The 21,407-nt window shown below is 38.5% G+C and overlaps 1 protein-coding gene and 1 long non-coding RNA gene across 2 annotated transcripts in view; one reads left to right on the forward strand and one right to left on the reverse strand.

Annotated features, from left to right (window-relative positions):
• Positions 1-21,407, forward strand: part of ramp1 (receptor activity modifying protein 1) — a gene marked incomplete at both ends in the record, with an annotated part of 96,557 nt that overhangs the window by 35,146 nt on the left and 40,004 nt on the right. The gene's annotated exons all lie outside the window — the stretch shown is intronic.
• LOC306766992 lies at positions 8,250-9,994 on the reverse strand. Its single transcript, XR_013771607.1, has 3 exons — positions 9,894-9,994; positions 9,352-9,566; positions 8,250-8,355 (listed from the first exon to the last, which is right to left on the reverse strand). It is a non-coding gene; the product is annotated as an uncharacterized lncRNA (long non-coding RNA).

Consider the following 21,407-nt stretch of genomic DNA (forward strand, 5'->3'; position numbering starts at 1 on the left):
ATCATACAGCCCTACATGTTGGAACCTGAATCAGACCCTGAAAACGAAGTGGAAAACAGCAACCCACAGCAACGAATGCAGCAGGATGTCTCTCTTTGGTAAACTCACCAGCCATCGTTGGAAATAACTTTATCCCACGTTTTCCACCCGCCTGATGTATTTGTACATGCCCTTGTTAACCAGTAGAAGGTAACCAATCACCGAACCTTATCCCCCGGGACATCACAAGGATTTTGAAGTAGAAAAAACTATCTAAAACGACACGTTTTTCGTCGCCATGGAAACCGAACGGAGAGAGTGCTGGAACTCAAACTCAAACATGCGTTTAGGTGATAAAAAACAGTGCCGTTCACATGTCTGATGAGGATTCAACACTGTAACACTGTAGAAAGCTCAGAAAACTCCAAATACCATAACAGGACCCCTTTAAGGGAAACTACTTAAAAAGGTTGTTTCACATAATTAAGCAAGTCAAAGTTTCATTGCAGTCTGGGGAGGAAAAAGGATTTTTAGGCAAATAAAAAGTGTGAAACGGTGCAAAGCCCTGTGAAAGGAATGAAAACACTGAACATTACATTAAAACTCAAGCGATGTCAAACAACTTGGGCATTACTGAGAGAGCAAGTGGCTTCGTTCAGAAAGGAAAGGATCCATCAGGTAAATGCATTGTACTGCAGGAGCAGGTGTTGAAAAGTCACTGTGTAACCTGCTGGTGTCTGTGGAGTCTCCATGCAGGATGCTCACAAAGCCGTATTTCAGCCACCAGTTTTCAGAAAGAGAAATGTTTGCTGTGAGATCAGAAGACTCATTTCCAGTCTGTTTTACTCACTGATAAATGCAGCGCTGCACGGGATCCCCACGGTGTCCCAACAAGACTGCCTTGTCTGCAAGGTGGAGGTAGAGGAATGTTTCGTGCTGGAATAATGAGGGGTGAGGTGGTAGACCCCTGTGGGGTACACAACTTCTGAAAAATAGACACAATATAAAAGCAGGAACTCTCCAAAGCTCCAAATGAACCATTTAATCTTCAGTTGTTCTAAGATGAAACAGTCGTTTATGTCTTTATTAGGCAAACTTTACAGGATTGCAGCTACAGAGAAAGCACCAATCACAGGAATCCTAATAAATCACAACAAAAAAAGTAAAAAAAAGAATGTATGTAGAGTGAGAAAAGATATTTACAAATAGATCTGTTGTGTTCAGACTCCATGAGCAGGTCAGATAGGAACATCTGTAAAACGTCTTCTTCATGCACTTTGGATGCAGCCGCCTGGTTTTAAACAAGCTGCTAAGTGCACACAGTGTGCTCGCATGGGGTGGGACTTATTAATTATCAGAACTGTAGAAAATCCACGAGAAATTTGTCAAAGGTTCCTCGGTCCAGGTGCAAGTGACAACGGGGATCAGTCATTTTCAGTAGGAAGTCCAATGTTTTGGAATACTTTTCCCCATGAGCGACGCACCGACACCAATCTGCCTCTCTTCAAGGCAAAACTTAAACTCTTCATTTAAAAAGGCCTTTGGCTCGAAGTGTTTTGTTTTAATTTGTTCTATTATTTTAGTACTTTACATGTTTTCAGTTTTAATCAGTTTTGTGAGTTCACCACTTTCTATTATATTTCCTTCATTTTAATGCATATTTGTATCCACATCCATTTAATATAATGTCAGTGTTGTTGCACGGTGCTACAGAAATAAACTTTAATCAATGGATTGATTCCAGTACTGAGTTTAGCCCCCTTTCTTATCTCCATTGGGTCTATAACAGAGCCAGACGTCATAATTAACATGTTAGCTGTATGAGTACAAAGCAGGACAACTCAGTTCAGTACTACAAGAGCCTCAATCCAACAGCTTTTCAATGCAATCCAGCTTCAACTCAAACTAAATGGATCTAACATGTATATATATATATATATATATATATATATATATATATATATATATATATATATACAAACTACAAGGTATTCATACATCTTTTTAACTTTTGTTTTCAGCTGGAGCTGAAGCATGAGCCTGAGTTAGCCTAAAGGCCTGTTTACGGTGAATGCAGAAGATAGACAGACCATCTTGTTGGTCTCCTGATTATGTGGTTAGATCTACAACCCCTAACCCTAACCCTAGCCGTTATGTGACGAACAAAACACTTGACAAGCAATACCATCAGAAACTGTGGGGGGTGGGGTTAAGTTGTATGGAAACGTAGACATGTAACCAGCAACCAGCATAAGTAACTAACAAAAGAAGAAGAGGAACAGGAAGATGATGATGCAGAAACTGCCAATAAAAGAGACACTAATGTTGGACAGAAAATACATAACACACACATAAACAGGAGTGCAAACGTCAAGGGACCAAAAAAATGTCAGAAGTGTTTATCATCTGACTGTCATTTGATTCCCTGCTTTCACACAGAAAATGATGTCTTGCAAGTTTGGATTCATCACAAGTGAAACCGTATTGTAATTGAACGTGTTGCCGCCTTGTTAGATCTATTTTAGCTCTTTGAGTGAATGTTCCATCACGGCTGCCAGAAGATGCAATCACTCAAGACTGGACCAAGAAAACACCCCTCCTTTTATAACACTATTATTACACTGTAACAGTAGAATTTCCTTTAGGCACAAACTGCCTACTGCAGAAGCCACGAATAAAACTTTTAAGAATATCCTCAAACTGTTTCATAAAGGCATCATCAAGCAGTGCACTGAAATTTGCATTTTTCTCTCAGGAGCTCGCTTCCTCAGTAGACTCCCTGCTGCTGTATGTATTTCCGTCGGATGCCTGCTGAGGAGCATGCAAGAAATTCATAAGGAAAAAAAAACATCTTTAGACTTAAAAAAAGCAACCTACAAGATTTGACAGTTTTATTCAAGCTCATTTGTCACTTGTCGGCTAACGTTTCTCACATCCTAAACTCACTGTGATGTCCAGATGTACTTTTTCTCATGCGAAGTTTCAGTAATGTCCATAAAAATTCAACAAACTTGCAACTTCCACATTATATCTGAACTTTCTGATTTAAAGTTGGCAGTGAAAAAGGGGAAATAAATGAGTTGATAAAAGTGAAATCACACTCATATATTTCCTCTGCATCATTTTTATTTAGAGCTTTATTTCACTGACACCGCCTCTGTCAGTATTTGCTCAAATTGTGAATATCATGTTGCATCTTTCACTGATGTTCATTTCAGCCTCTGCTTTAATTTCACACTTGAGCTTTTAACATCTTGTGCTTGTCTCTGTTTATTTCATATCTTCTTAATATCTTCTCAGTCATGCATGTACTCAGACACTGTGTGAAGTCGTGATTACAAGCATCAGCTTGCAGTGTGAGGAGACATCAGCTGATCAGCAGCTGTTAAAACAGACTCAGAGGTGGGGGTGCAGTGATATGCACAAATTAAACAGAGTAAGTTACAGCGCTACGATTAGAAACACCACAGAAGTTTCCAACTTCAGGTGATCCATTAACAACACAGACACAAGAAGTTTATTTCAGAAATAAACATTAAATAACTTAATAAAAACTTAATGGCCCTTTTACCTATTATTATTAATATTATTATTATTATTATTATTATTATTATTATTATTATTATTATTATTATTATTATTATTATTTATTAGTAATTATTATTTATTTATTTATTTATATTATCATTATATCTTGTCTGGTTGGACCTATTTTAAAATGAAATGAAAATGAAATAAAAAAATACCCCAAAGGGAAATTCAATATTGTAGCCGAGCAACGACGAAGCTGATGACATCACAGGCTGTGTCTGGTGCGGTGCCAGGTGTTATATAAACCACTACCAGAATAACACAGGTAAACTCTCTAGGTAAATAATATGGATGGAGGCACACAGCTAACAGTTGTGCATATCTTCTCCTTGACAGTAACATCTCCAGGATGATACCAACACTGGTTAACCAGCACTGCAATTCCACCACCCTTTAGCTTTCCTCTGTGTTGTCTACTGCGGTCTGCACGGACCGTTTTGAAGCCCAGTACAGACACATTACAGTCAGTGATGTGTTCATGCAGCCATGTCTCAGTGAAGCACATAATACTGCCCTCTCTGTATTCTTTCTGAGACCTTGTTCGCATCTCGAGCTCATCCGTTTTGTTAGCTAGCGATCTCACATTACCCATTAAGACGGTCAGGAGAAATGGTTTAAATCTCCATCGCTTTCTCCGCTGTCTGACTCCCGCTCTGCTTCCTCTTCTCTTTCTTTTCAACTCCATCAGGATTTGATGTGTTGTTTCACTGATAATCCTGATTTGGGAGAGGTTAATCAGTTGATCCTGATTGTAAACAAGTCTTTTGTTGCCATGGAGACTCATCATAACAAGTCTTGAAAGAGCCAAAAATATGTAGAAAAATCTTTCTTGCAGCACACCCTCCAAACCGGCATGAAATCCTCAGGAAAAAAGACCTAATTTCAGGTAATATCTATGTGAGAAGAGTTTGTACTTTTAAAACATCAAGATAGCAAGTCAGCTACTACAATTTGCTGCCATTAGACGACGCAATCCAGAATGGAAATTTTGCCTTCAGAATCACTTTAATTCTTGGTGTCATCTATGAAGTTTGCATGTTCTCCCCAAGTATGAGTGGGTTAGGTACTACGGCTTCCCCCATCCACAGTCATGCATGTTAGATTGATTGATCACTCTAAGCCCCCTTAGGAATGGATTTGAGCATCAGTGGTTGTTTCTCTGTGTTGGCCCTGCGAGGGACTGGCAACCTTTGCAGCATGTAATCCATGTTTTGCCTGATGATTGCTGGGATAGGCTCCAGCTTCCCTGCCACTTTTAATTGTATATTAAAAACTGAATGACTGAAAGTTCCTCTTTGCTATGGAATCTACACACTGTAGGACAGCTGGATCTGACCAGAAGTGAAGAAGAAAAAAAAAGAAAAGATAAGCCATATAGAAAACAATGTGATCCTGACAAAGTTGACAACTGTCAGGAGCACCAGAATATCTCTGGTAATCCAAGCTAAAAATAATGTGAATAAACTTTCAGTACAACACAGTGACTGTGTCAGTATGCAGAATAGAGGAAGATTCTCTTCTTCTTCTGCAGAAGACGAAAAAGTAATGATTAAACTTAACGTCTCACTCCCAATGCTTGCACAGGCGCACCTAACAAAGTGCCTGCTGAGCACATAATCAGAGGGAAGAATAGAGACAAGATAAACGCTGATATGAAGCAACCAGTAAAATTAAATCAGGGGAAACAAGGGGAAAATAGGAAATAGACAAATAAAAGAAAAAAAGTTAATAATGCCCAGAACACAGAACTTGAAACAAAGACACACATCGGATACGTGAATTTCCAAGCTGAGAAATTCCTTGAATTTCCCCTCAGGGATGAATAAAGTATCTTTGATTTGATTTGACTGATTTGATTTGAAATTCTGATATGGAGCTCAATTTGTCTTGACTGAAGGCACAATGTGTTAGTTGTTTTTCAGTTTCTTTCTGTGTTTCATAATATTTAATATACCTATTGAAGAAAAAATCTGTCAATAACGACAAGGCTGGTTCTGAAGTGAAAAGATTACAAGGTTTATTGAACAAAGTTTGAAAAGTTAGTGCAAATTGCAATTTGGAGAGACCGTTCAGAAGTCTGTTTCGTACGGTGGCCGGGAAGTGCAAAACAAATTTACATCTTGTAAAACACTTTTACATTTTCACAATACAAATTTACATATTGTAAAACACTTTTACATTTTTGCGATACAAATTTACATTTATGCGAAACACTCTTACAAGTTTACCAAAACACGTTTACAAAGTAGTCATGTAAACAGGAAGCAAATTGGTAGAAGAATCGACGCAGAGATGTTTTGTCTGTTTTGTGGAGTTTACTTTCAAGTATTAGGGCAATTTTGTGGCGATTGTGGTCACAGCTTGGGTTTTCTCGCAGATGTCGAGGGAGAAGAGGTTATTCTAATGGACTGTCTTGTTAAATATTTTAATGAAGGCCACACATACGGTGTGATTGTTGACATGATGGAAAGGCTGCACAATGTCCGCTTGTCTTTGCGGACCGTGAAACTTAAATTAAATGAAGCCGGATTCTATCGTAGAAAAAATTATTCATCTTCATTCCAGATAAGAAATGCGATCAGATTGGAACTTCGTGGACCTGGACAACTGTTTGGCTACAGGACAATGACCCAGGTGCTTAAGCAGAAGTATAAACTTCGTGTGAGGAGAGACAAGGTCATGACTCTTCTGCGGGAGCTTAACCCTCGAGGTTGTGAGACGAGGGCTAGAAGAAGATTTGTTAGACGAACATATCACTCTTTGGGACCGAACTACATGTGGCATGCGGACGGCTATGATAAACTGAAGCCGTTTGGTCTTGCCATTTCAGGCTGCATTGATGGTTTTTCCAGGAAAGTGTTATGGCTCCACTGTGGACCCTCAAATAACAACCCGGCAGTTATCGCTCACAATTTCCTGGAATGTGTGCAAAAACTTGGTGTTGTTCCTATGAGACTACGGACTGATTGCGGCACAGAGAACGGCATCCTTGCCGCAATTCAGAGTACCCTGCGCGATTCTCACGGAGACTACTTCTCTGGAGCCTCCAGCCACATGTATGGTACATCAACTTCAAATCAGCGTATCGAGTCCTGGTGGTCCACGTTCAGAAAATCCAGGTAAATCTGCTTTGTCGGGTTCACCAAAACATGACGATGGTTGTTATTTTATGTCTCTATAATCTATATCACATTGGACTAGTAGATTTCTTTCGTTGTTTGTATATTTGTGTTGTATTATTTGTGTTGACATTACATTTGTGTGGAAGTATTTAATTTGTTTGATAAACAAGCCCTCACAATTCTATCTACACACTCCTTTAGGTCTCAGTTCTGGATGGACCTGTTTGCAGATCTCAGAGACATGGGACATTTTAATGGAAGCCATCAGCACCAGTGTCTTCTGAGATATTCATTTTCTGACATTGTTCAAAGAGACTTGAATGAGTGTGTGAGACTGTGGAACAGCCACAGGATTCGTCCCTCCAGAACAGCATCATGCCCAGGTGGAGTGCCCAATGAACTCTACTACTTGCCTCACAGGTAAGAGGATTTGTTGGACTGCAACAAAATACAATAACTATCCACACAACGTAAACATGTTTAGAATTCAGAGGCTGAATACCTAAGACCATATTTCCTCATTGTAATTACATACCCATTGTGGTTTTCACTTCCCAGGCTGTTAATACCTTGTTTTTTCCTCGTTAATTTTAGCTTATATAGGGGACTAGTAACTTACTATTCCACTGCTTAGTGCAACCATGATTTACTTTGCAGTTGACATACTTATTGAATCTTGATGTAATCCTCTAGGTTTGGCTCACGAGACTGTGGGTTTCCAGTTGAACAGACTGAATTGGAGGCCTTTCCCGAGTCACAGATCACAGTGCCTTCTTGTGGAGACCAAACCATGCAGGAGTACTTGGACATGGTCATGGAGCACAACCAGCTACAGAAGCCAAAGAACTGGGAGAGTGCATCAGACATTTACTTGAGACTGACAGAAATTGCCCAACTGTAAATTGTAATTTTTTTTCCATCTAAGATTTCTATAAAATAACTTTCAGATGACTAAAACATTTTATTAATAGTCAAATCAGCAAGGCAATAAAGAACAAACTTTCATCATTTTACCATCTTGGGTTTTATTTTTATTTCAAAACTGGAATTATTCCATTTGTGAATATTCAGAAACAAGTATTATCTTGATAAAGTAACAGTTTGGGCTGTAACCATTAAAAACATTAAAATTTCAGGTCTCAGACACCATAAACAGTTTATTGAAACACACTTGGCCAAATGAAAAACTCAAGCCAAACTTGGCCTTGAAATGGCCCACGACGTGAACACCAGTGAAGAACTTTTTTTCTTCCCCCTCATACCATCTTATACATACATACATACATACATACATTTCAGGTTTAACATTTTCCTTTCCACACTAGAATGTAGTATACCAATGTTTCATTATAAAAATAAAATGCAACTATGGATGTTACATAAGTTTAACTACCATACTCAAAATTGCAGAACCTGTCAGCTTTCTTTCAAAAGCAGCCAAATCCTGGAGAGTTTTGAATCCCAAAGTCCATTTGGGACTTGAACACATCATAAGTGCTACATAAAGGCAGCTTAATTGTGTTTGCGCAAGTATTTGCCATTGGAAATGGAGAATTATCCAGGAACTCCATTCTTGGTGGTGGATCCAATCCAGATGGTGGAAGAGAAGTCAGGCCTGTTGCAAACATCAGGATGCCTTCAACAGTCAAAGCGGCTTTGTGTTCTGTAAATATAAAAGATACGGATAAACAAGTGAATAACACTGGTCCCATCTTCTTCAAGCTGTAAGAAAGCAGTAAGATGTTCCATAATCCATATTTGACCAACTAGGGAATATCTGTCTATTCTGGGACCTCGTCCACTTTGAAGACAATACAGTTTCGGGTCAAACTATTTTTTAAAAAAAACTGAATGTGAGAAGAGCTCCGATATGACAAACTGTTCACAAAGAAACACTTAGGCAAATGAAAATGACCCCATTTGACCTTGAAATGATACCTGTAATGTGTACAGCAGTCTATATGACTTGGTTATTATTTGATTCCAAACCAAATGGAAATAAAGGAACTTCTGGCAGAGATGGAAGTGACTCACACACAGACTACACAAATGTGGCCTCAGGGGTCCTCCTAGTCACGGTTTTAAGCATTATATGTTTTAGGCTGCTATAAGCAGATTTTGAATTATTGTGCTTTGCTTTGGGGTAGGGGGAAACTTAATTTTTCCTTGTCTCAGGTTGTGGCTTCAAGTACATATTCGTACATACAACCATGAGTAGCTTACCACCTTGCATACAAAATTATTTAGGGGAAAACACTGTAGTTCTCTGATGATTAATCAAGCAAGTCTGAAGTCAACATTTGTCACACAAGTCTGACTCGAGTGGAGTCATAACTAAAGGTATTTTGGCTTTTTCCAAGCTACATTACAAACAAGATATGTTTACTCAAATAGACTAAGTATTGTTGTGCACATCACTAAAACGAAGAAAAAATGCTTCTGACAGAAAGTGGTCAGAAAGCAAAATACATCTCAGTTTGATGCAAATCCATAGTCCATACCACTGAAAGCTCTTATAATGGGGTATTTGCAGATAAAAATGGGATCACTGAGCAATCAGAGATTTACCAACAAAATATTATGCAGATAATGGTGTTATATGTGATTGGTGAATATATGGATAAATTGTCCTCAGAAGTGATAAAAGTGAATCACACACCTTCGCAGTCTAGGAGGTAATCTGCCCAGAAGCTTAAAGTCAGACTCTCCTGGTGCCTCCTATTACTCCCTAGAGGACTCAGATCAGGTGTGAAAAGTCTCTCGAGTTCCACAGCGGTGAGTGGGTTGTGTTGGAAGCACAGGACAGGAGCCAGCAAAGTTGGGTGTTGCTGTAATGCAGTCAAAACCTTTAGAGTTGAGAGCCCCTCTTTGAATCTGGAGTGTGGAGATCAAACACATTTGTCACATGCTTAGCAATGCCATATTAGTTTCTAAGCAAAAGAAAAAACAAGCAAAAAAAAGAAACACATTGTAAGGTAGAAAGAGAGGGAAAGTTAAAGTCCAGTCATTTCAACACAGCTTGCATTGCACATGAAAAGATCTTAACATGTTTATTAACAGAAATATAAAAAATAATGTCCAAATAATATGTTGTGCATGCTACTGCAAGCTAATGAGAATGAGTGCCAGGATAATAAATACATTTCTTACATGTATGTACATAGAAAACTGATCATTTAAACTAATTCATTTTTATGTTACCTGTCAATAACGGAGGAGTTGCGATAAACAATATACCATGAAAGGTAGTCAGACACAATTTCTGTCTTTTCCATGATAGTCGTCACGTGTCTCAGACAACCTGCTGTCTGTAACATGGTACTGTGTCTCATGGTACATTCTCGCAGGGCATCCAGCGTAGCAGCATTTTGAATCTGAGAAATATTACAAAGATTCAAAACCCCTTCTGAATAACCGCATGCAAATACTTGCAAACAAATGCAATAAATATAAAAAATTGTGAAATGGTTTAGGGTAAACTGGACCTTAAAGGAGACTGGAATTTAGAAAAGTCAAATTTAATGAAGAAAAAAAAAAAATAATTAAAGGAAGTCTGTAACAAAACTAGAAAATATCCATTGGCTAAATACAGGCAAGCTTACACACAACCAAAACAGACAAGAAAATGACATATATACTTCAAGGTCACAAATAGTTATTTTCATAAGACTCCAAAAACTGTACCTAAATCCAGCTGTATCGCACAAAAGATTCACTATTCTCACCTCATGCAAAGCTTTCCCTACTTCTGTATCTGTCACTAAATCAATTGTTCCCTTGAATGACTCCTGGCCCACAAGATGGTTAACAAGATCTTCAGAAAGGAAATGGGGCCCTGGACCTCCATGCACAAGTGATACAGCAATCATTTTTCCAGCCAGGTAGTATTCATCCTCCTTCACAGCTGTGGATTAATAGCGAGGTGACAAAACAAAAACCACTGACAAGCAAAAGGATGAGGCATGATAATCATTAATATTGTGACAGACATGCTCATGACTCAAGTAGCGGTAGTATAGCCCACGGCTGTTAAGCTGTCACAAGAAGACGTGGCAGTAATAGACCACATCTAAAATTCTTAGGAGAGTGTGTATGCCCCACCCCAATAAAATATAACTACTATTAATATAGTATTATTGATAATTGTCACATGGTACCAAAACTCTGGAAAACTACCAGCAAATGTAAATGCAGTCTGATTTATGTAGTCACTGATATCTGGAAACCAGTAGAGACCATATCAAGACCTGTCGCGTACCTTTTGCATTGTAAACCAAGAAGCGATGACCATCTGGTCCATCAAATATGGGTCGCTCTTTCAGGCATTTCATCAGTAGTGATAGAAACTCTCTTCTTGGCCCCCCTGTGTCCAAGCCCTCTTCTAAAATTCCAGCATCATCACTGAATTTCACCAGCATGTCAGAAGCTTCAGAATAAGTTGAACGTCTGAACCCTCTGACTGCACCATCCCAAATATTACATTGTGAGATGTTAAACCTGCTAACTTGTGTATGGTCAATAACACTTGCAAGATTGGCGATAACATCGGGCAGCAGAAGGTCAGTCTCTTCACTACAATGACATTAAGTTATAATTAGTGGTTAATTCACAAAAAGCACAGTTTGTTGTACAAAATTAGTTATGACATTTTGAAAAGCAGAGAAATAAACTTGCATTGTTGCATGCTGAATGTCATTCTCATTTCCTGTAACAAGCTCCCCCTCCTCCTCTTCCTCAACATATGGAGCATACAGTTCTGTGTATTGACTGTTGGGAAATTCACACTCCAAATAGATTAACCATTCTGAAGAATTACAGGAAATGTTTAATTTTAATCAAAATATTTTCAATTGCATGCTCAGCTAATGAGATTCAACCTCATCATTTTTTACTCACCGGTAACAGGAACTGGGAGCATCTTGTGCAGAGAAAACCTGATCTTCAGAGTCAGATATTATTATCTGAAAAAGACATTAAAAATGCCTCAAACAGACTGAACATACTCAACCAAAGAAATTAGCATGTGATATTTCACTGCACCACAGGTGGTGCAGTGAAATACACTGTATAATGCTTCTGTAGAATCACAATAAAGTTAGTATTTTTTTTCCAATGCATAGATTAATTATTTTAAGAGATGGATTAGCCTTGCCATTATCCAATCTTTTTAACAGTAAACAGAAGAAGCCACCCACTGCAGTTAGTTAAATAAAAAAAGCTGAACAAAAACACAAGTTAGTAGGCATTGAGTACATTTCAACTTGCAATAATGTATAAATACCTCTCCATCCTGGACTGCGGATGAATGTCTCTGTTCATTTCTGAAACAGGATCCAATTCATAAAATTACTAACCCTATTCAGTGTGATTAACCAAGCAGTCTACTTAAATCCAGAAGAAACTGATTCTTAATATCATATTTCCTCTTCTACTTCACATGTATGAATGTGTTCAAATCATAATTTGATTAATATCCTTATGCAAAACCTTTTCCCCCCACCTCACTTGTTGAGGTTCAGACCTGGGTGTGCTTTGGCTTGGTGGTTGATAGGGCTAAGAGGGAAAGCATACAGTTATGTTTTTTTAGGGGAGAAATGTTTATTTTAACAAAGTCTAATAACATTACTTAAAATAAGAGTAGCTATTGGCTGGAATTCATTCTTTTAGTTGCTGTCTACATTTTGACGGTTTTCTAACTCTTTTCATTGAGTTAAACTGTTGGTCGAGCCAAAGAAAATGTTCAACATTTAAAAACACTGAAATTAACTGTATTTAACAGTTGAAAATCAAATTACCAGAGTGTCAGCCAGGTTGAATTCAGCAGGGCTCCTTGATGTTATGATGATTTCTGAATCTGAGTTGTCAACATCATTATTCTCTGGTAATATTAAAAAAAAAAAAAAATAAATAACAAAACATTGTCTATAATACAATACTATACAAAACAATCCTAGCTTATGAGCTTTTCAAACCTGATTCAAAGTGTGACTTTTGACAAATGAAGAGGGTTATTCTGGAATAAGCCTTTCCAGTTTCTTTTTTGTACTCCCCCAATTTGAAAGGTGTGTCAGACCCCGGCACATTTAAAACTTCTGAACAATCCGGGTACAGGAGCACAAATGGTCCAGCCGCCATATCTTTATTGAATGCCCTCATTTTCTGGACAGCATCTTTTAAAAGGTCTGGTGCAGATATTTCCGGATCAGTGAACAAAGGCAATGTTCTCCCTCTAGCAGGTTTTAAACCCATCCCATGCTGAAGTGGCACCATCAACCCAATATTTATCTGGAAACATAAGAATACAATGCATTATACAAGCGCAAATACAGTGCTGCACATGTCTAAAAGACAAAGAAACAGATACTGCACACACAAGCTTGAAAGAGAACAAAACATACTTGTACATGTTTGGTTGCCTGTTTAAATCTTTTTTGGCCAACATGAAATGACTGGCGCTCTTTTGACTTGGCACTTCGAAATTCCATGAACTTGTCAAAAGATGGGCATGGCTCTTGTTCTGGAATGATTCAGTTTCAATGTTAGTATCCAACTGCTAGGTGCAAGCAGCTCAAGCATTTGTTTGTATGAAGTACAAACATTTTGCAACATGACCAGGGTAGGAAATTCACTTTTGCTTCCACTAAACTGCAATTCTGTGAATCATGAAAATGTGTATTTATCTCCTATCAACTGAAACTTTAATCTACTGGTAATTCCAACCCTAAATATAAAGTAAGTTCTGCATGTGATTTCCTCATTTCAAAAGAGAAAATATTAGTTCATCTGTGATTCCAGGGTATCTGGTCTAGCATAATTTCTAATGTTATGTGCTGTGTGAAACTGACAGGTGGATATTTTGATACTCTGGCTGCTTGATCTGAACACTTACTGTGTACAGATCCACATGTATCCTTGTCTAACTCAGAAACAGCTGTAAACAGTGTTTACACTATAATGACATGGCTTATTTTACCAAACATATCTCCACATGTAGGTCCCTAGATAATGAAGTTTGGAAACCCCTCTTAAATTTGGATAACCACTTATCAAAGATTAATCGATTTTTTTACATATTTTATTGTTACATATAAATAACATCAGGTGAAGCTTCTGTTGACCGATCATGTTTTTACTTTAGTATTGAATATTTTTAGTATTTTTAGTGTAATATATGAACTACATGAAACTAGCATCCACATGACATCTAAATGGTTTGCTGACAAGTGTCCTAGGGCAAGACACTGAACCCCAAAACTGCCCCCCGATGTGCCTATCGGGGTATGAGTGTGTTGAATGAGTGTGTGTGTGAATGTGACAAGTAGTGTAAAGCGCTTTGAGTGGTCTGTATGACTAGAAAAGCGCTATAGAAGTACAAGTCCATTTACCAAGTCCATTTACATAAAACCATCATTAATAAAGGACACCTGATTTTACTGTTGTATTGAACCTGTTCATGGGCGTAAGGAAGAAAAAAACCCCACAAGACTGGTGGTTCTTAATTTTATGTAAATGCCAGTCAGTGTAGAATAAGGAGCTTTGGTTACACTTTATCCATGAGTGTGTACGTGCACTTACACGAGTGTGAGCATTATATGCCATGGGATGGCCTGAGTTACGACTAATGTATTGACTTTGTTTGCAGGTCCAGCCCTGAGAGCATTTTTCCAAAATTCTATGCACGTTACACGTCTACGATTAATCTGACATTTATAAAACGTATACACATAATTTAATCCACATACAAAACTAGGGTCATGGAAAAAATGCGGCACTTACGTGGCTTAGCGTGTGCACCCCGATGGCTCGGTCCAGCGGTCTCCTCACCAACTTTATTAAGGACATGGAGGGAGCGTCCACAAAATTCACAAAAAGCGGTCGTTCTCTTCAGAGAACTGCCACAGAACAGACAATACATGTCTGTTCGTGTCCTGCTGATTATTGTCAAATGAGGGGCTTCCTGTTGGCGCTCTAAAAGAAGCCCCCACGATAGCACTTCCGGGGCAAAACTTTGTAAAAGTGTTTCGGTAAACTTGTAAGAGTGTTTCGCATTAATGTAAATTTGTATCGCGAAAATGTAAATGTGCTTCACAAGATGTAAATTTGTATTGTGAAAATGTAAAAGTGTTTCACAAGATGAATATTTGTATCACGAAAACGTAAAAGTTTTTAACAAGATGTAAACTTGTATTGCGAAAATGTAAAAGTGTTTCCCTGCATGTAATTTTGTTTTGCACTTCCCGGCCACCGTAGTTTCGAGCCTGGAGTCTGGAGGGAATCTAAATGAATCAGAGACTCATATTTTAAACACTTGCATGAAGGACGTCAATTGCATGTCATAATGTCATGCTACTTTAAATAGAAGAACATTTTGTTGCTTCTTAGAAGAGGTCAGCTGGACCGCTAAAGGCTAATCCTCTCTATTGACCTTCAGCTGTCTGACCTCCTGACAATGAAAGCTAACGATGGGACAGGAAGAAGGTGATAGGAACCAAATGCCAGATGTTCACCCTAGACTAAGCTTTACATCCTGACCTCTTCAGCACAGTGGTAGTCATAATGAAGATACTAAGGACTACAAAGACTGCAATATATGAATATCTAAAGCTAAAATATGAAATTCCATCACATATCTTAGATGTTAATGATGATGATGATGATGATGATAAGAGACAGAAAAACATCCTTCAGTTCCAGTTTCTAAAAACCTGCTGAATCAAATTGCCAGATGGCGTGTTGAAATGATGGATACATGGAAGGAAACTGTCAGATATTTTTACACATGGACGGGAGGCCTTCTGTGAAACCTGGTTCAAGAGATCAACCCAGTGAGCAAGAGCTTTTAACAGTTTGTGAAAAACCTTATTTTCAGGGTCTGAAAATCAAACCTACAAACAGAACTGTGAAATGAATGTAGCACCTACATGGCAGAAAGCCTTGCCCACCTCTAGTTTTCACTCTTTCCATGCTGATGGATGGAAGAGAAGGCAGATGTGCAAGCCTGAATCATTTCAAGGTTTAAAGGTGACCTTATTTCTAGTTGGAGTCCAAAATCAATATATGGTTCCAGCAGGAAATGGGAGAAGTTTTAGTCAATCACGACCTTTACTCCAGGTTCACTGCGCTTTCCCTCGCAGAGTGAGGGAGAAATGTACATTCAAGCACCACTGAGAGGTGAGTCATGTTGAAGAAGAAGTAAAGTTGTTGTCACAAACTGTTTGGGATAATTTGGAGAACAGGTGCTATTTCATGTCAACACATTTTTACATCAGTGTCATGTCTGAGTCTGTAAACTGTGATGTTTTTTCAGTCACATCATTTGCCATCTCAAAACATGCTTAAAGTTGTCTAATTACCTTCAACGAAGTTGTCCCTCCATCCAGATTGCAAACACAAACTTCAGTCATTTACGTAATGCCTTGCAGCCTTCAGGCTTCCTCACGTCAGTGTGCATAAACTCAGCCATCATTAGCAAAGTTCAGTTGGCCCACTCATGTGAAATGGATGTTTTATGAGAATATGCAGTTTGCCACCAAAGCTGAACACTCCCTTAAGCCGCAAATCTTTTATTTTTATTTATATTATTGTCATCATTATTATTATTATTATTATTATTATTAATAATAATAATACCTTGTTGCAATTGTATAACAGAATATTTAGAATATATATATATATATATATATATATATATATATATATATATATATATATATATATATATATATATATATATATATATATATATGTATATATATATATATATTTTTTTTTTTTGTTTGTTTGTTTGTTTTTTGTTTTTTTTTTTGTGCTGTTGCAGGATTGTTTTTCACTGCAAAATGAGATTTCTCTGCAACAGGGTGGCTGTAGCTCTGGAGGAAAAGCAGTCAGCTTGCAACTGGAAAGTTGGGAGTTTGATTCCCTGACTATGTGCTGAAGTGTCCTTGGGCAAGACACTGAACCCTGAGTTGTCCCCCAAAGTGCCTATTGGGTGTGTGTAAATCACTTTGGATAAAAGCATCTGCTAAATGGCTGTAGAATAGATTAAAACTTCTCTGGAGCAGCTCAACTCTTTTAACCCTGTTCTGCTCGAACATTGCTGTCCCATAATGACATCTGCGTACCTCTGCAAGTAAAAGGCTTTTTGGATTACTGTTAGGAGTCAGTAAAAGAAACACTTAAAGATTTGTTAAGATGTACAAACATCAGAACTGTATACGTGTTTTAAACTCATACAAGATGTAACATAGCACAAATGGGAAAAAAAAATCAGACTTGCCTTAAAAAGCACATTCAGGATGAAAAGGAATTTCTTTGGACTGATGCAGCTGCAACCCTAAACATCATCATAGTACAATATGGCAGTTATCTCTGCAACAAAAAATGATGCAGAGTTAAAGAGGTTTTAGTACAGACAGTTTCAGTGATATCCCCAAAGTGGCCATTTTGGCACAGTTTGGAAAAACCTGTTCTAAAAGTCACCCATTACTGGACTGTTGGTTGTAAAAGGTTAAAGTAGACTAGATTAGATGAATAAGTCTCCATTAATTCAGACTGGTGCACCGGTAACATGACAAGCATCTCAGATGGTGGATCAATGGGAAGAGGTTTCTAAGATCTACCTGTCTTAATCAGAATCAGGATCAACTTTATAGTTGCTGAAGGGAACGGTCTCATGGACAACAGTGCAGTTGTAATCATAGTACAACAGCTATGAACCACACGAAACAGATAAGTGTCTACTGTATGTCAATAAGAAAGAATATATAAGAGGTAGGACACTGTACTATCGCAGTCGACCTGTAAATAGAATAGAATAAACCATTCCACAAAAATAAAACCAATTAGGCCAACATGGGGGCTTTCTCATGGAGATCCTCTGTGTTGGGGGCCACACCTGTTTGACCGACGGGGCTGTTGTGCCAGGAGTGTTGGTCGGGGTTCTACGCTGCAGCCATATGGCTGCCCCGGCCTGGGCGTTCCCTGTGGCTTTGTCTCTGTTGGTCACTCCTGGGGCGGCTCCTGACATGGACGGATTCCCCAGATGTTGTTTCCTTGCAGCAGTGTCAAGCCAGGTACAGATGACAGAATCCTGAAGTTTGTAGTTTTTATTCTAGCATCAACGGTCAGGGGAAGGGTTGGGTTGTGTGTGTGTGTAGGTAACGTGCGTGTGTGTTTTTGAGTGTGAAACTGTTTTTATTTTTATGTTGTTAAGCACTTTGATATGCTTTTGTATGAAAAGGGCTATACAAATAAAGTTTGATCTGATTTGATAAAACCAAATAATATTTAAAAAGGGCACCAACTTCTGAAATTAAATCCTAACACTGGATGACAGAGCAAATTACACTTTACTGATCAATAACAGCTTAATCTAATCTATCCCAGGTCTCTAAGGACATAAGGTAGTTTGTAAGGGATGAACACCAATGTGAGGAGGAACGACTGCTTGCAGCGATGCTTCTTTATATCTGCTAACTCTGAACCGCTTCCCTGACATAGCTCTTCATCTTCAGAGGAGAGCAAATAACAGGGATCCTTCTGAATCCTTTGAGCCAGGTTGACTGTGATAATATCAAAGAGGGATTGAAGGGATGAGTATTTTTGTTACCCATCTCCTATGTGGCAGAGTTTTATTACTGTGTATCAAACCACATGAGAGACACTCCGAGTGGCCATCCCATCGACTTTCAGTGACAGAAGTGTAAAAAGTTATCATAATCTTCCCACTCATGCTGCACAATCTGAGTCTTTACAAAAAGGAGCAGTCTCTGAGCCACTTTGGCACTCGAGAAATAAAAATGAACATTCCATCTTATTAAGTTATTGATCCAGATACCCACGTGCTTATATGACCTGACCTCAATATGGCTTTCCAGTCACTATCGGGTCATGAGATCTTATTGCAGTTGGATCAAAAATCATTTCTTAGTCTTAATGGTCTTTAAAATTAGATAGTTCTTCTCCCACCAAGACATAAAATTGCTAATAGTTTGATCATAAAACTGTTTGGCTGACTACTTCTGCACTCATTTGTGAGCAGAGCACAAGGAAGAGGAGTGCTCAGGTGACACCCCAGTTCTGTTGTGTTTCACAGCAGAGAGATTTGCATTGACATTTACTTGTTGTGACCCGTCTGTCCAGAGAGAACACAGCCATTTAATAATCACCAGATTTACCTGCAAGTTTAAAAGCTTCTGAACAAACAGATGAGGACAAACGGCGTCAAAAGCAGAGCTAAATTCTGTGAACAAGACCCAGGCGTAAGTGTTACAGGAATGTGTTGCACTCATTTGTGCATGATACTCCCTTCTCAGGTGTTCCTTATTGTGCTGATGTGTGGCAGCTTCTTCCAGCCAATCAGGTGGCCTTTAAAAGACCTCAGGATCTGCGTGTCTGGGCCTTTTGGCCACTTGCCATTCACACTATGTTTGTATTGTGCATCAGCTTAGTGACATTCTGGGTTGTCTGTTGGTTATTGTTGTTTGATATAACCCTGAGCATTTTTCCAGATTGGCCTTGTAGGGGAGAGCTGCCATTTTGTTTTGTCATATGGGGTTCTTTTCTCTTGTTTATGTTACTGTAGGGTAGGTTAGATGTAAGTTTGTACTTTGTTTTGTTTGGTGGGTAGATAAGTTGTCCTTTTTGTTTTGTAGGCAGGGGTGTTTTGTTACGTTGGCCTTGGCTCTCCCTGATGCAAATGGCTGTCTGGTGTTGAATCTGTGACTGTGAAGGTCTCTGAAGAGTGAATAAATGTACCCATCTAAGGTTGTAACCTTGCTTCTTTAGGTGTTACTCCTTCTTAGGGACGTAACAGTGAGCCTTTGAGTGTTTGAGATGTTTACAAATTAAGTGAGAAACATTAATAACAGGGTGAGTGCTTCAGGGGGTCGAGGGAAGAAGAAGAAACAAAAGTTTTAATAATCTTAATAACTTTACAGCACACACTGTTTGCACAGGGACTTTTTCCAAAGAACAGGAACAGTGTGAATATCTGTGGACCTCTGACAGACAGGAAACCAAATGAGAAACAGGTTTTTAGTAAACCAGCAGGCAGACAGACGTCTTGTTGCACATTTTTTACAGTTTTAACGCTGATCAATTCAGTGATAAGACATAATCTATGTGCTCAGTAGACACTGATGGAGAAGAGTTGTTAAAAAGAAATCAATCATTAGGCTTTTTCAAAATCTTTAGAAGTGCCAATATGTTTCTTCACAGTGTCCATGTTGGCTTATTTTATTTATACAGTTCCATGGTCTTTTACTGTGAGGCTGGGCGATACTGCAAATTCTGGGAATGATAGAATAACAAGTAAATTCATGGTAAGGATCTCTGATACCGAAAATGATAACTATACTGATACCAATACTGATGCTGATTCTGATACTGATACTTTGTGTGTCATTTAAGGATTTTACTTATAATTATTGATCACGCTTATGATCATAATAAATCACAATACAAGAAATTGTGTCGTATAAAACATTTTTTATCAACAGACTGAATGGCAGAGCTGCAAAATTTAAATTTAAGCATTTTGTTTGTAAATAAAAAAAAGTAAGTGATGAATAAATTAACTCTGTAACCTACCATTAGTGGGCGATCATCACTGGAGCGGCTCCTCGTCAACAGCAAATGTAAAGGAGTGAGAACAAACTCTGACACAAGACTTTATCCAACACACCTGAACCATGTGAATGGCTGAATGACATGAGGAAAAGGGAATTAAGCCATTTGATTCAGGTGGATATGGGTTGCATCTAAAAGTTCCAGGATAGTACATCTCAAGGACCTGACTTGGGCCCCCCGGTCTAGCTGCTCACCCCATAAACAAAGACGATTCTTTAACACAAAAACTGAAACCATTAACCACTAAGACAATGACTAGTAACACCGACCACAGTGTCTGTGTTGTCAGCTGAACAGCACCACCAGAAGCAACAACAAGCACACAGAAAAAAAAAAAAAAAACAGCTACCATGGTGGTCAACAGACTGGGAGGCCACCACGCCACACATGAGCCAAAGCTTGTTTTCAGATGAAGTTTGATGGTCTAAGCCTACAGTACATGGTTCGGCTCAAGGTTTAAGTGGCTACTTAGTGAAATATTATGGATCTTTGTACAGTGTCTGTGTTAAAAGCATGTGATCATAGTTTGTGGGTGACTGAATGTAATCGCTGTGTTGCATGGAATGGAGACAGGATTCTCCTTCCTCCACAGACTTGCCATTTAGTGCCAAAATTACTTTATTTTTTTAAGTTACTCCCATCACATTTATTAAAAATTTTAAGAATTCTCTGTTCCATTGAAGTGGATGTGAATTATCAGGCTAAGTTTCTTTTTTAATGCCGTGGGAGGATGAGGACAGTCTGGTCTCCAACGAGCTTCTGATGCACGGCAGACTTTGAACAAAAATAGTTAATTACTGTATATGCTCTTGGAATAACTTGTTTTGCAGAATGAGAAATTGCTAATCATGAAGGACCATTACTTCACCAGGAAAGTTTGAGCTACCATTTGTTCAGATCCTTTGATTAAATTGTGTTTAAGCAGGCGAAAGATTCATGTTTATTTTGGACAGCTCTCCAACACACACAGTTCCCCCCATGGAAACGTTTATCATCAGTACTGGGAGTAGTGTGCCCTTTATGTAATGAAGTGGAAAGTCAGAGTCCAACATGTGGGAGGCAAAAAAAATCTAAGCATACCGGCTG

The sequence above is a fragment of the Telmatherina bonti genome (genome assembly GCF_933228915.1).
Source record: "Telmatherina bonti genome assembly, chromosome: 15".
Lineage (NCBI taxonomy): Eukaryota > Metazoa > Chordata > Actinopteri > Atheriniformes > Telmatherinidae > Telmatherina > Telmatherina bonti.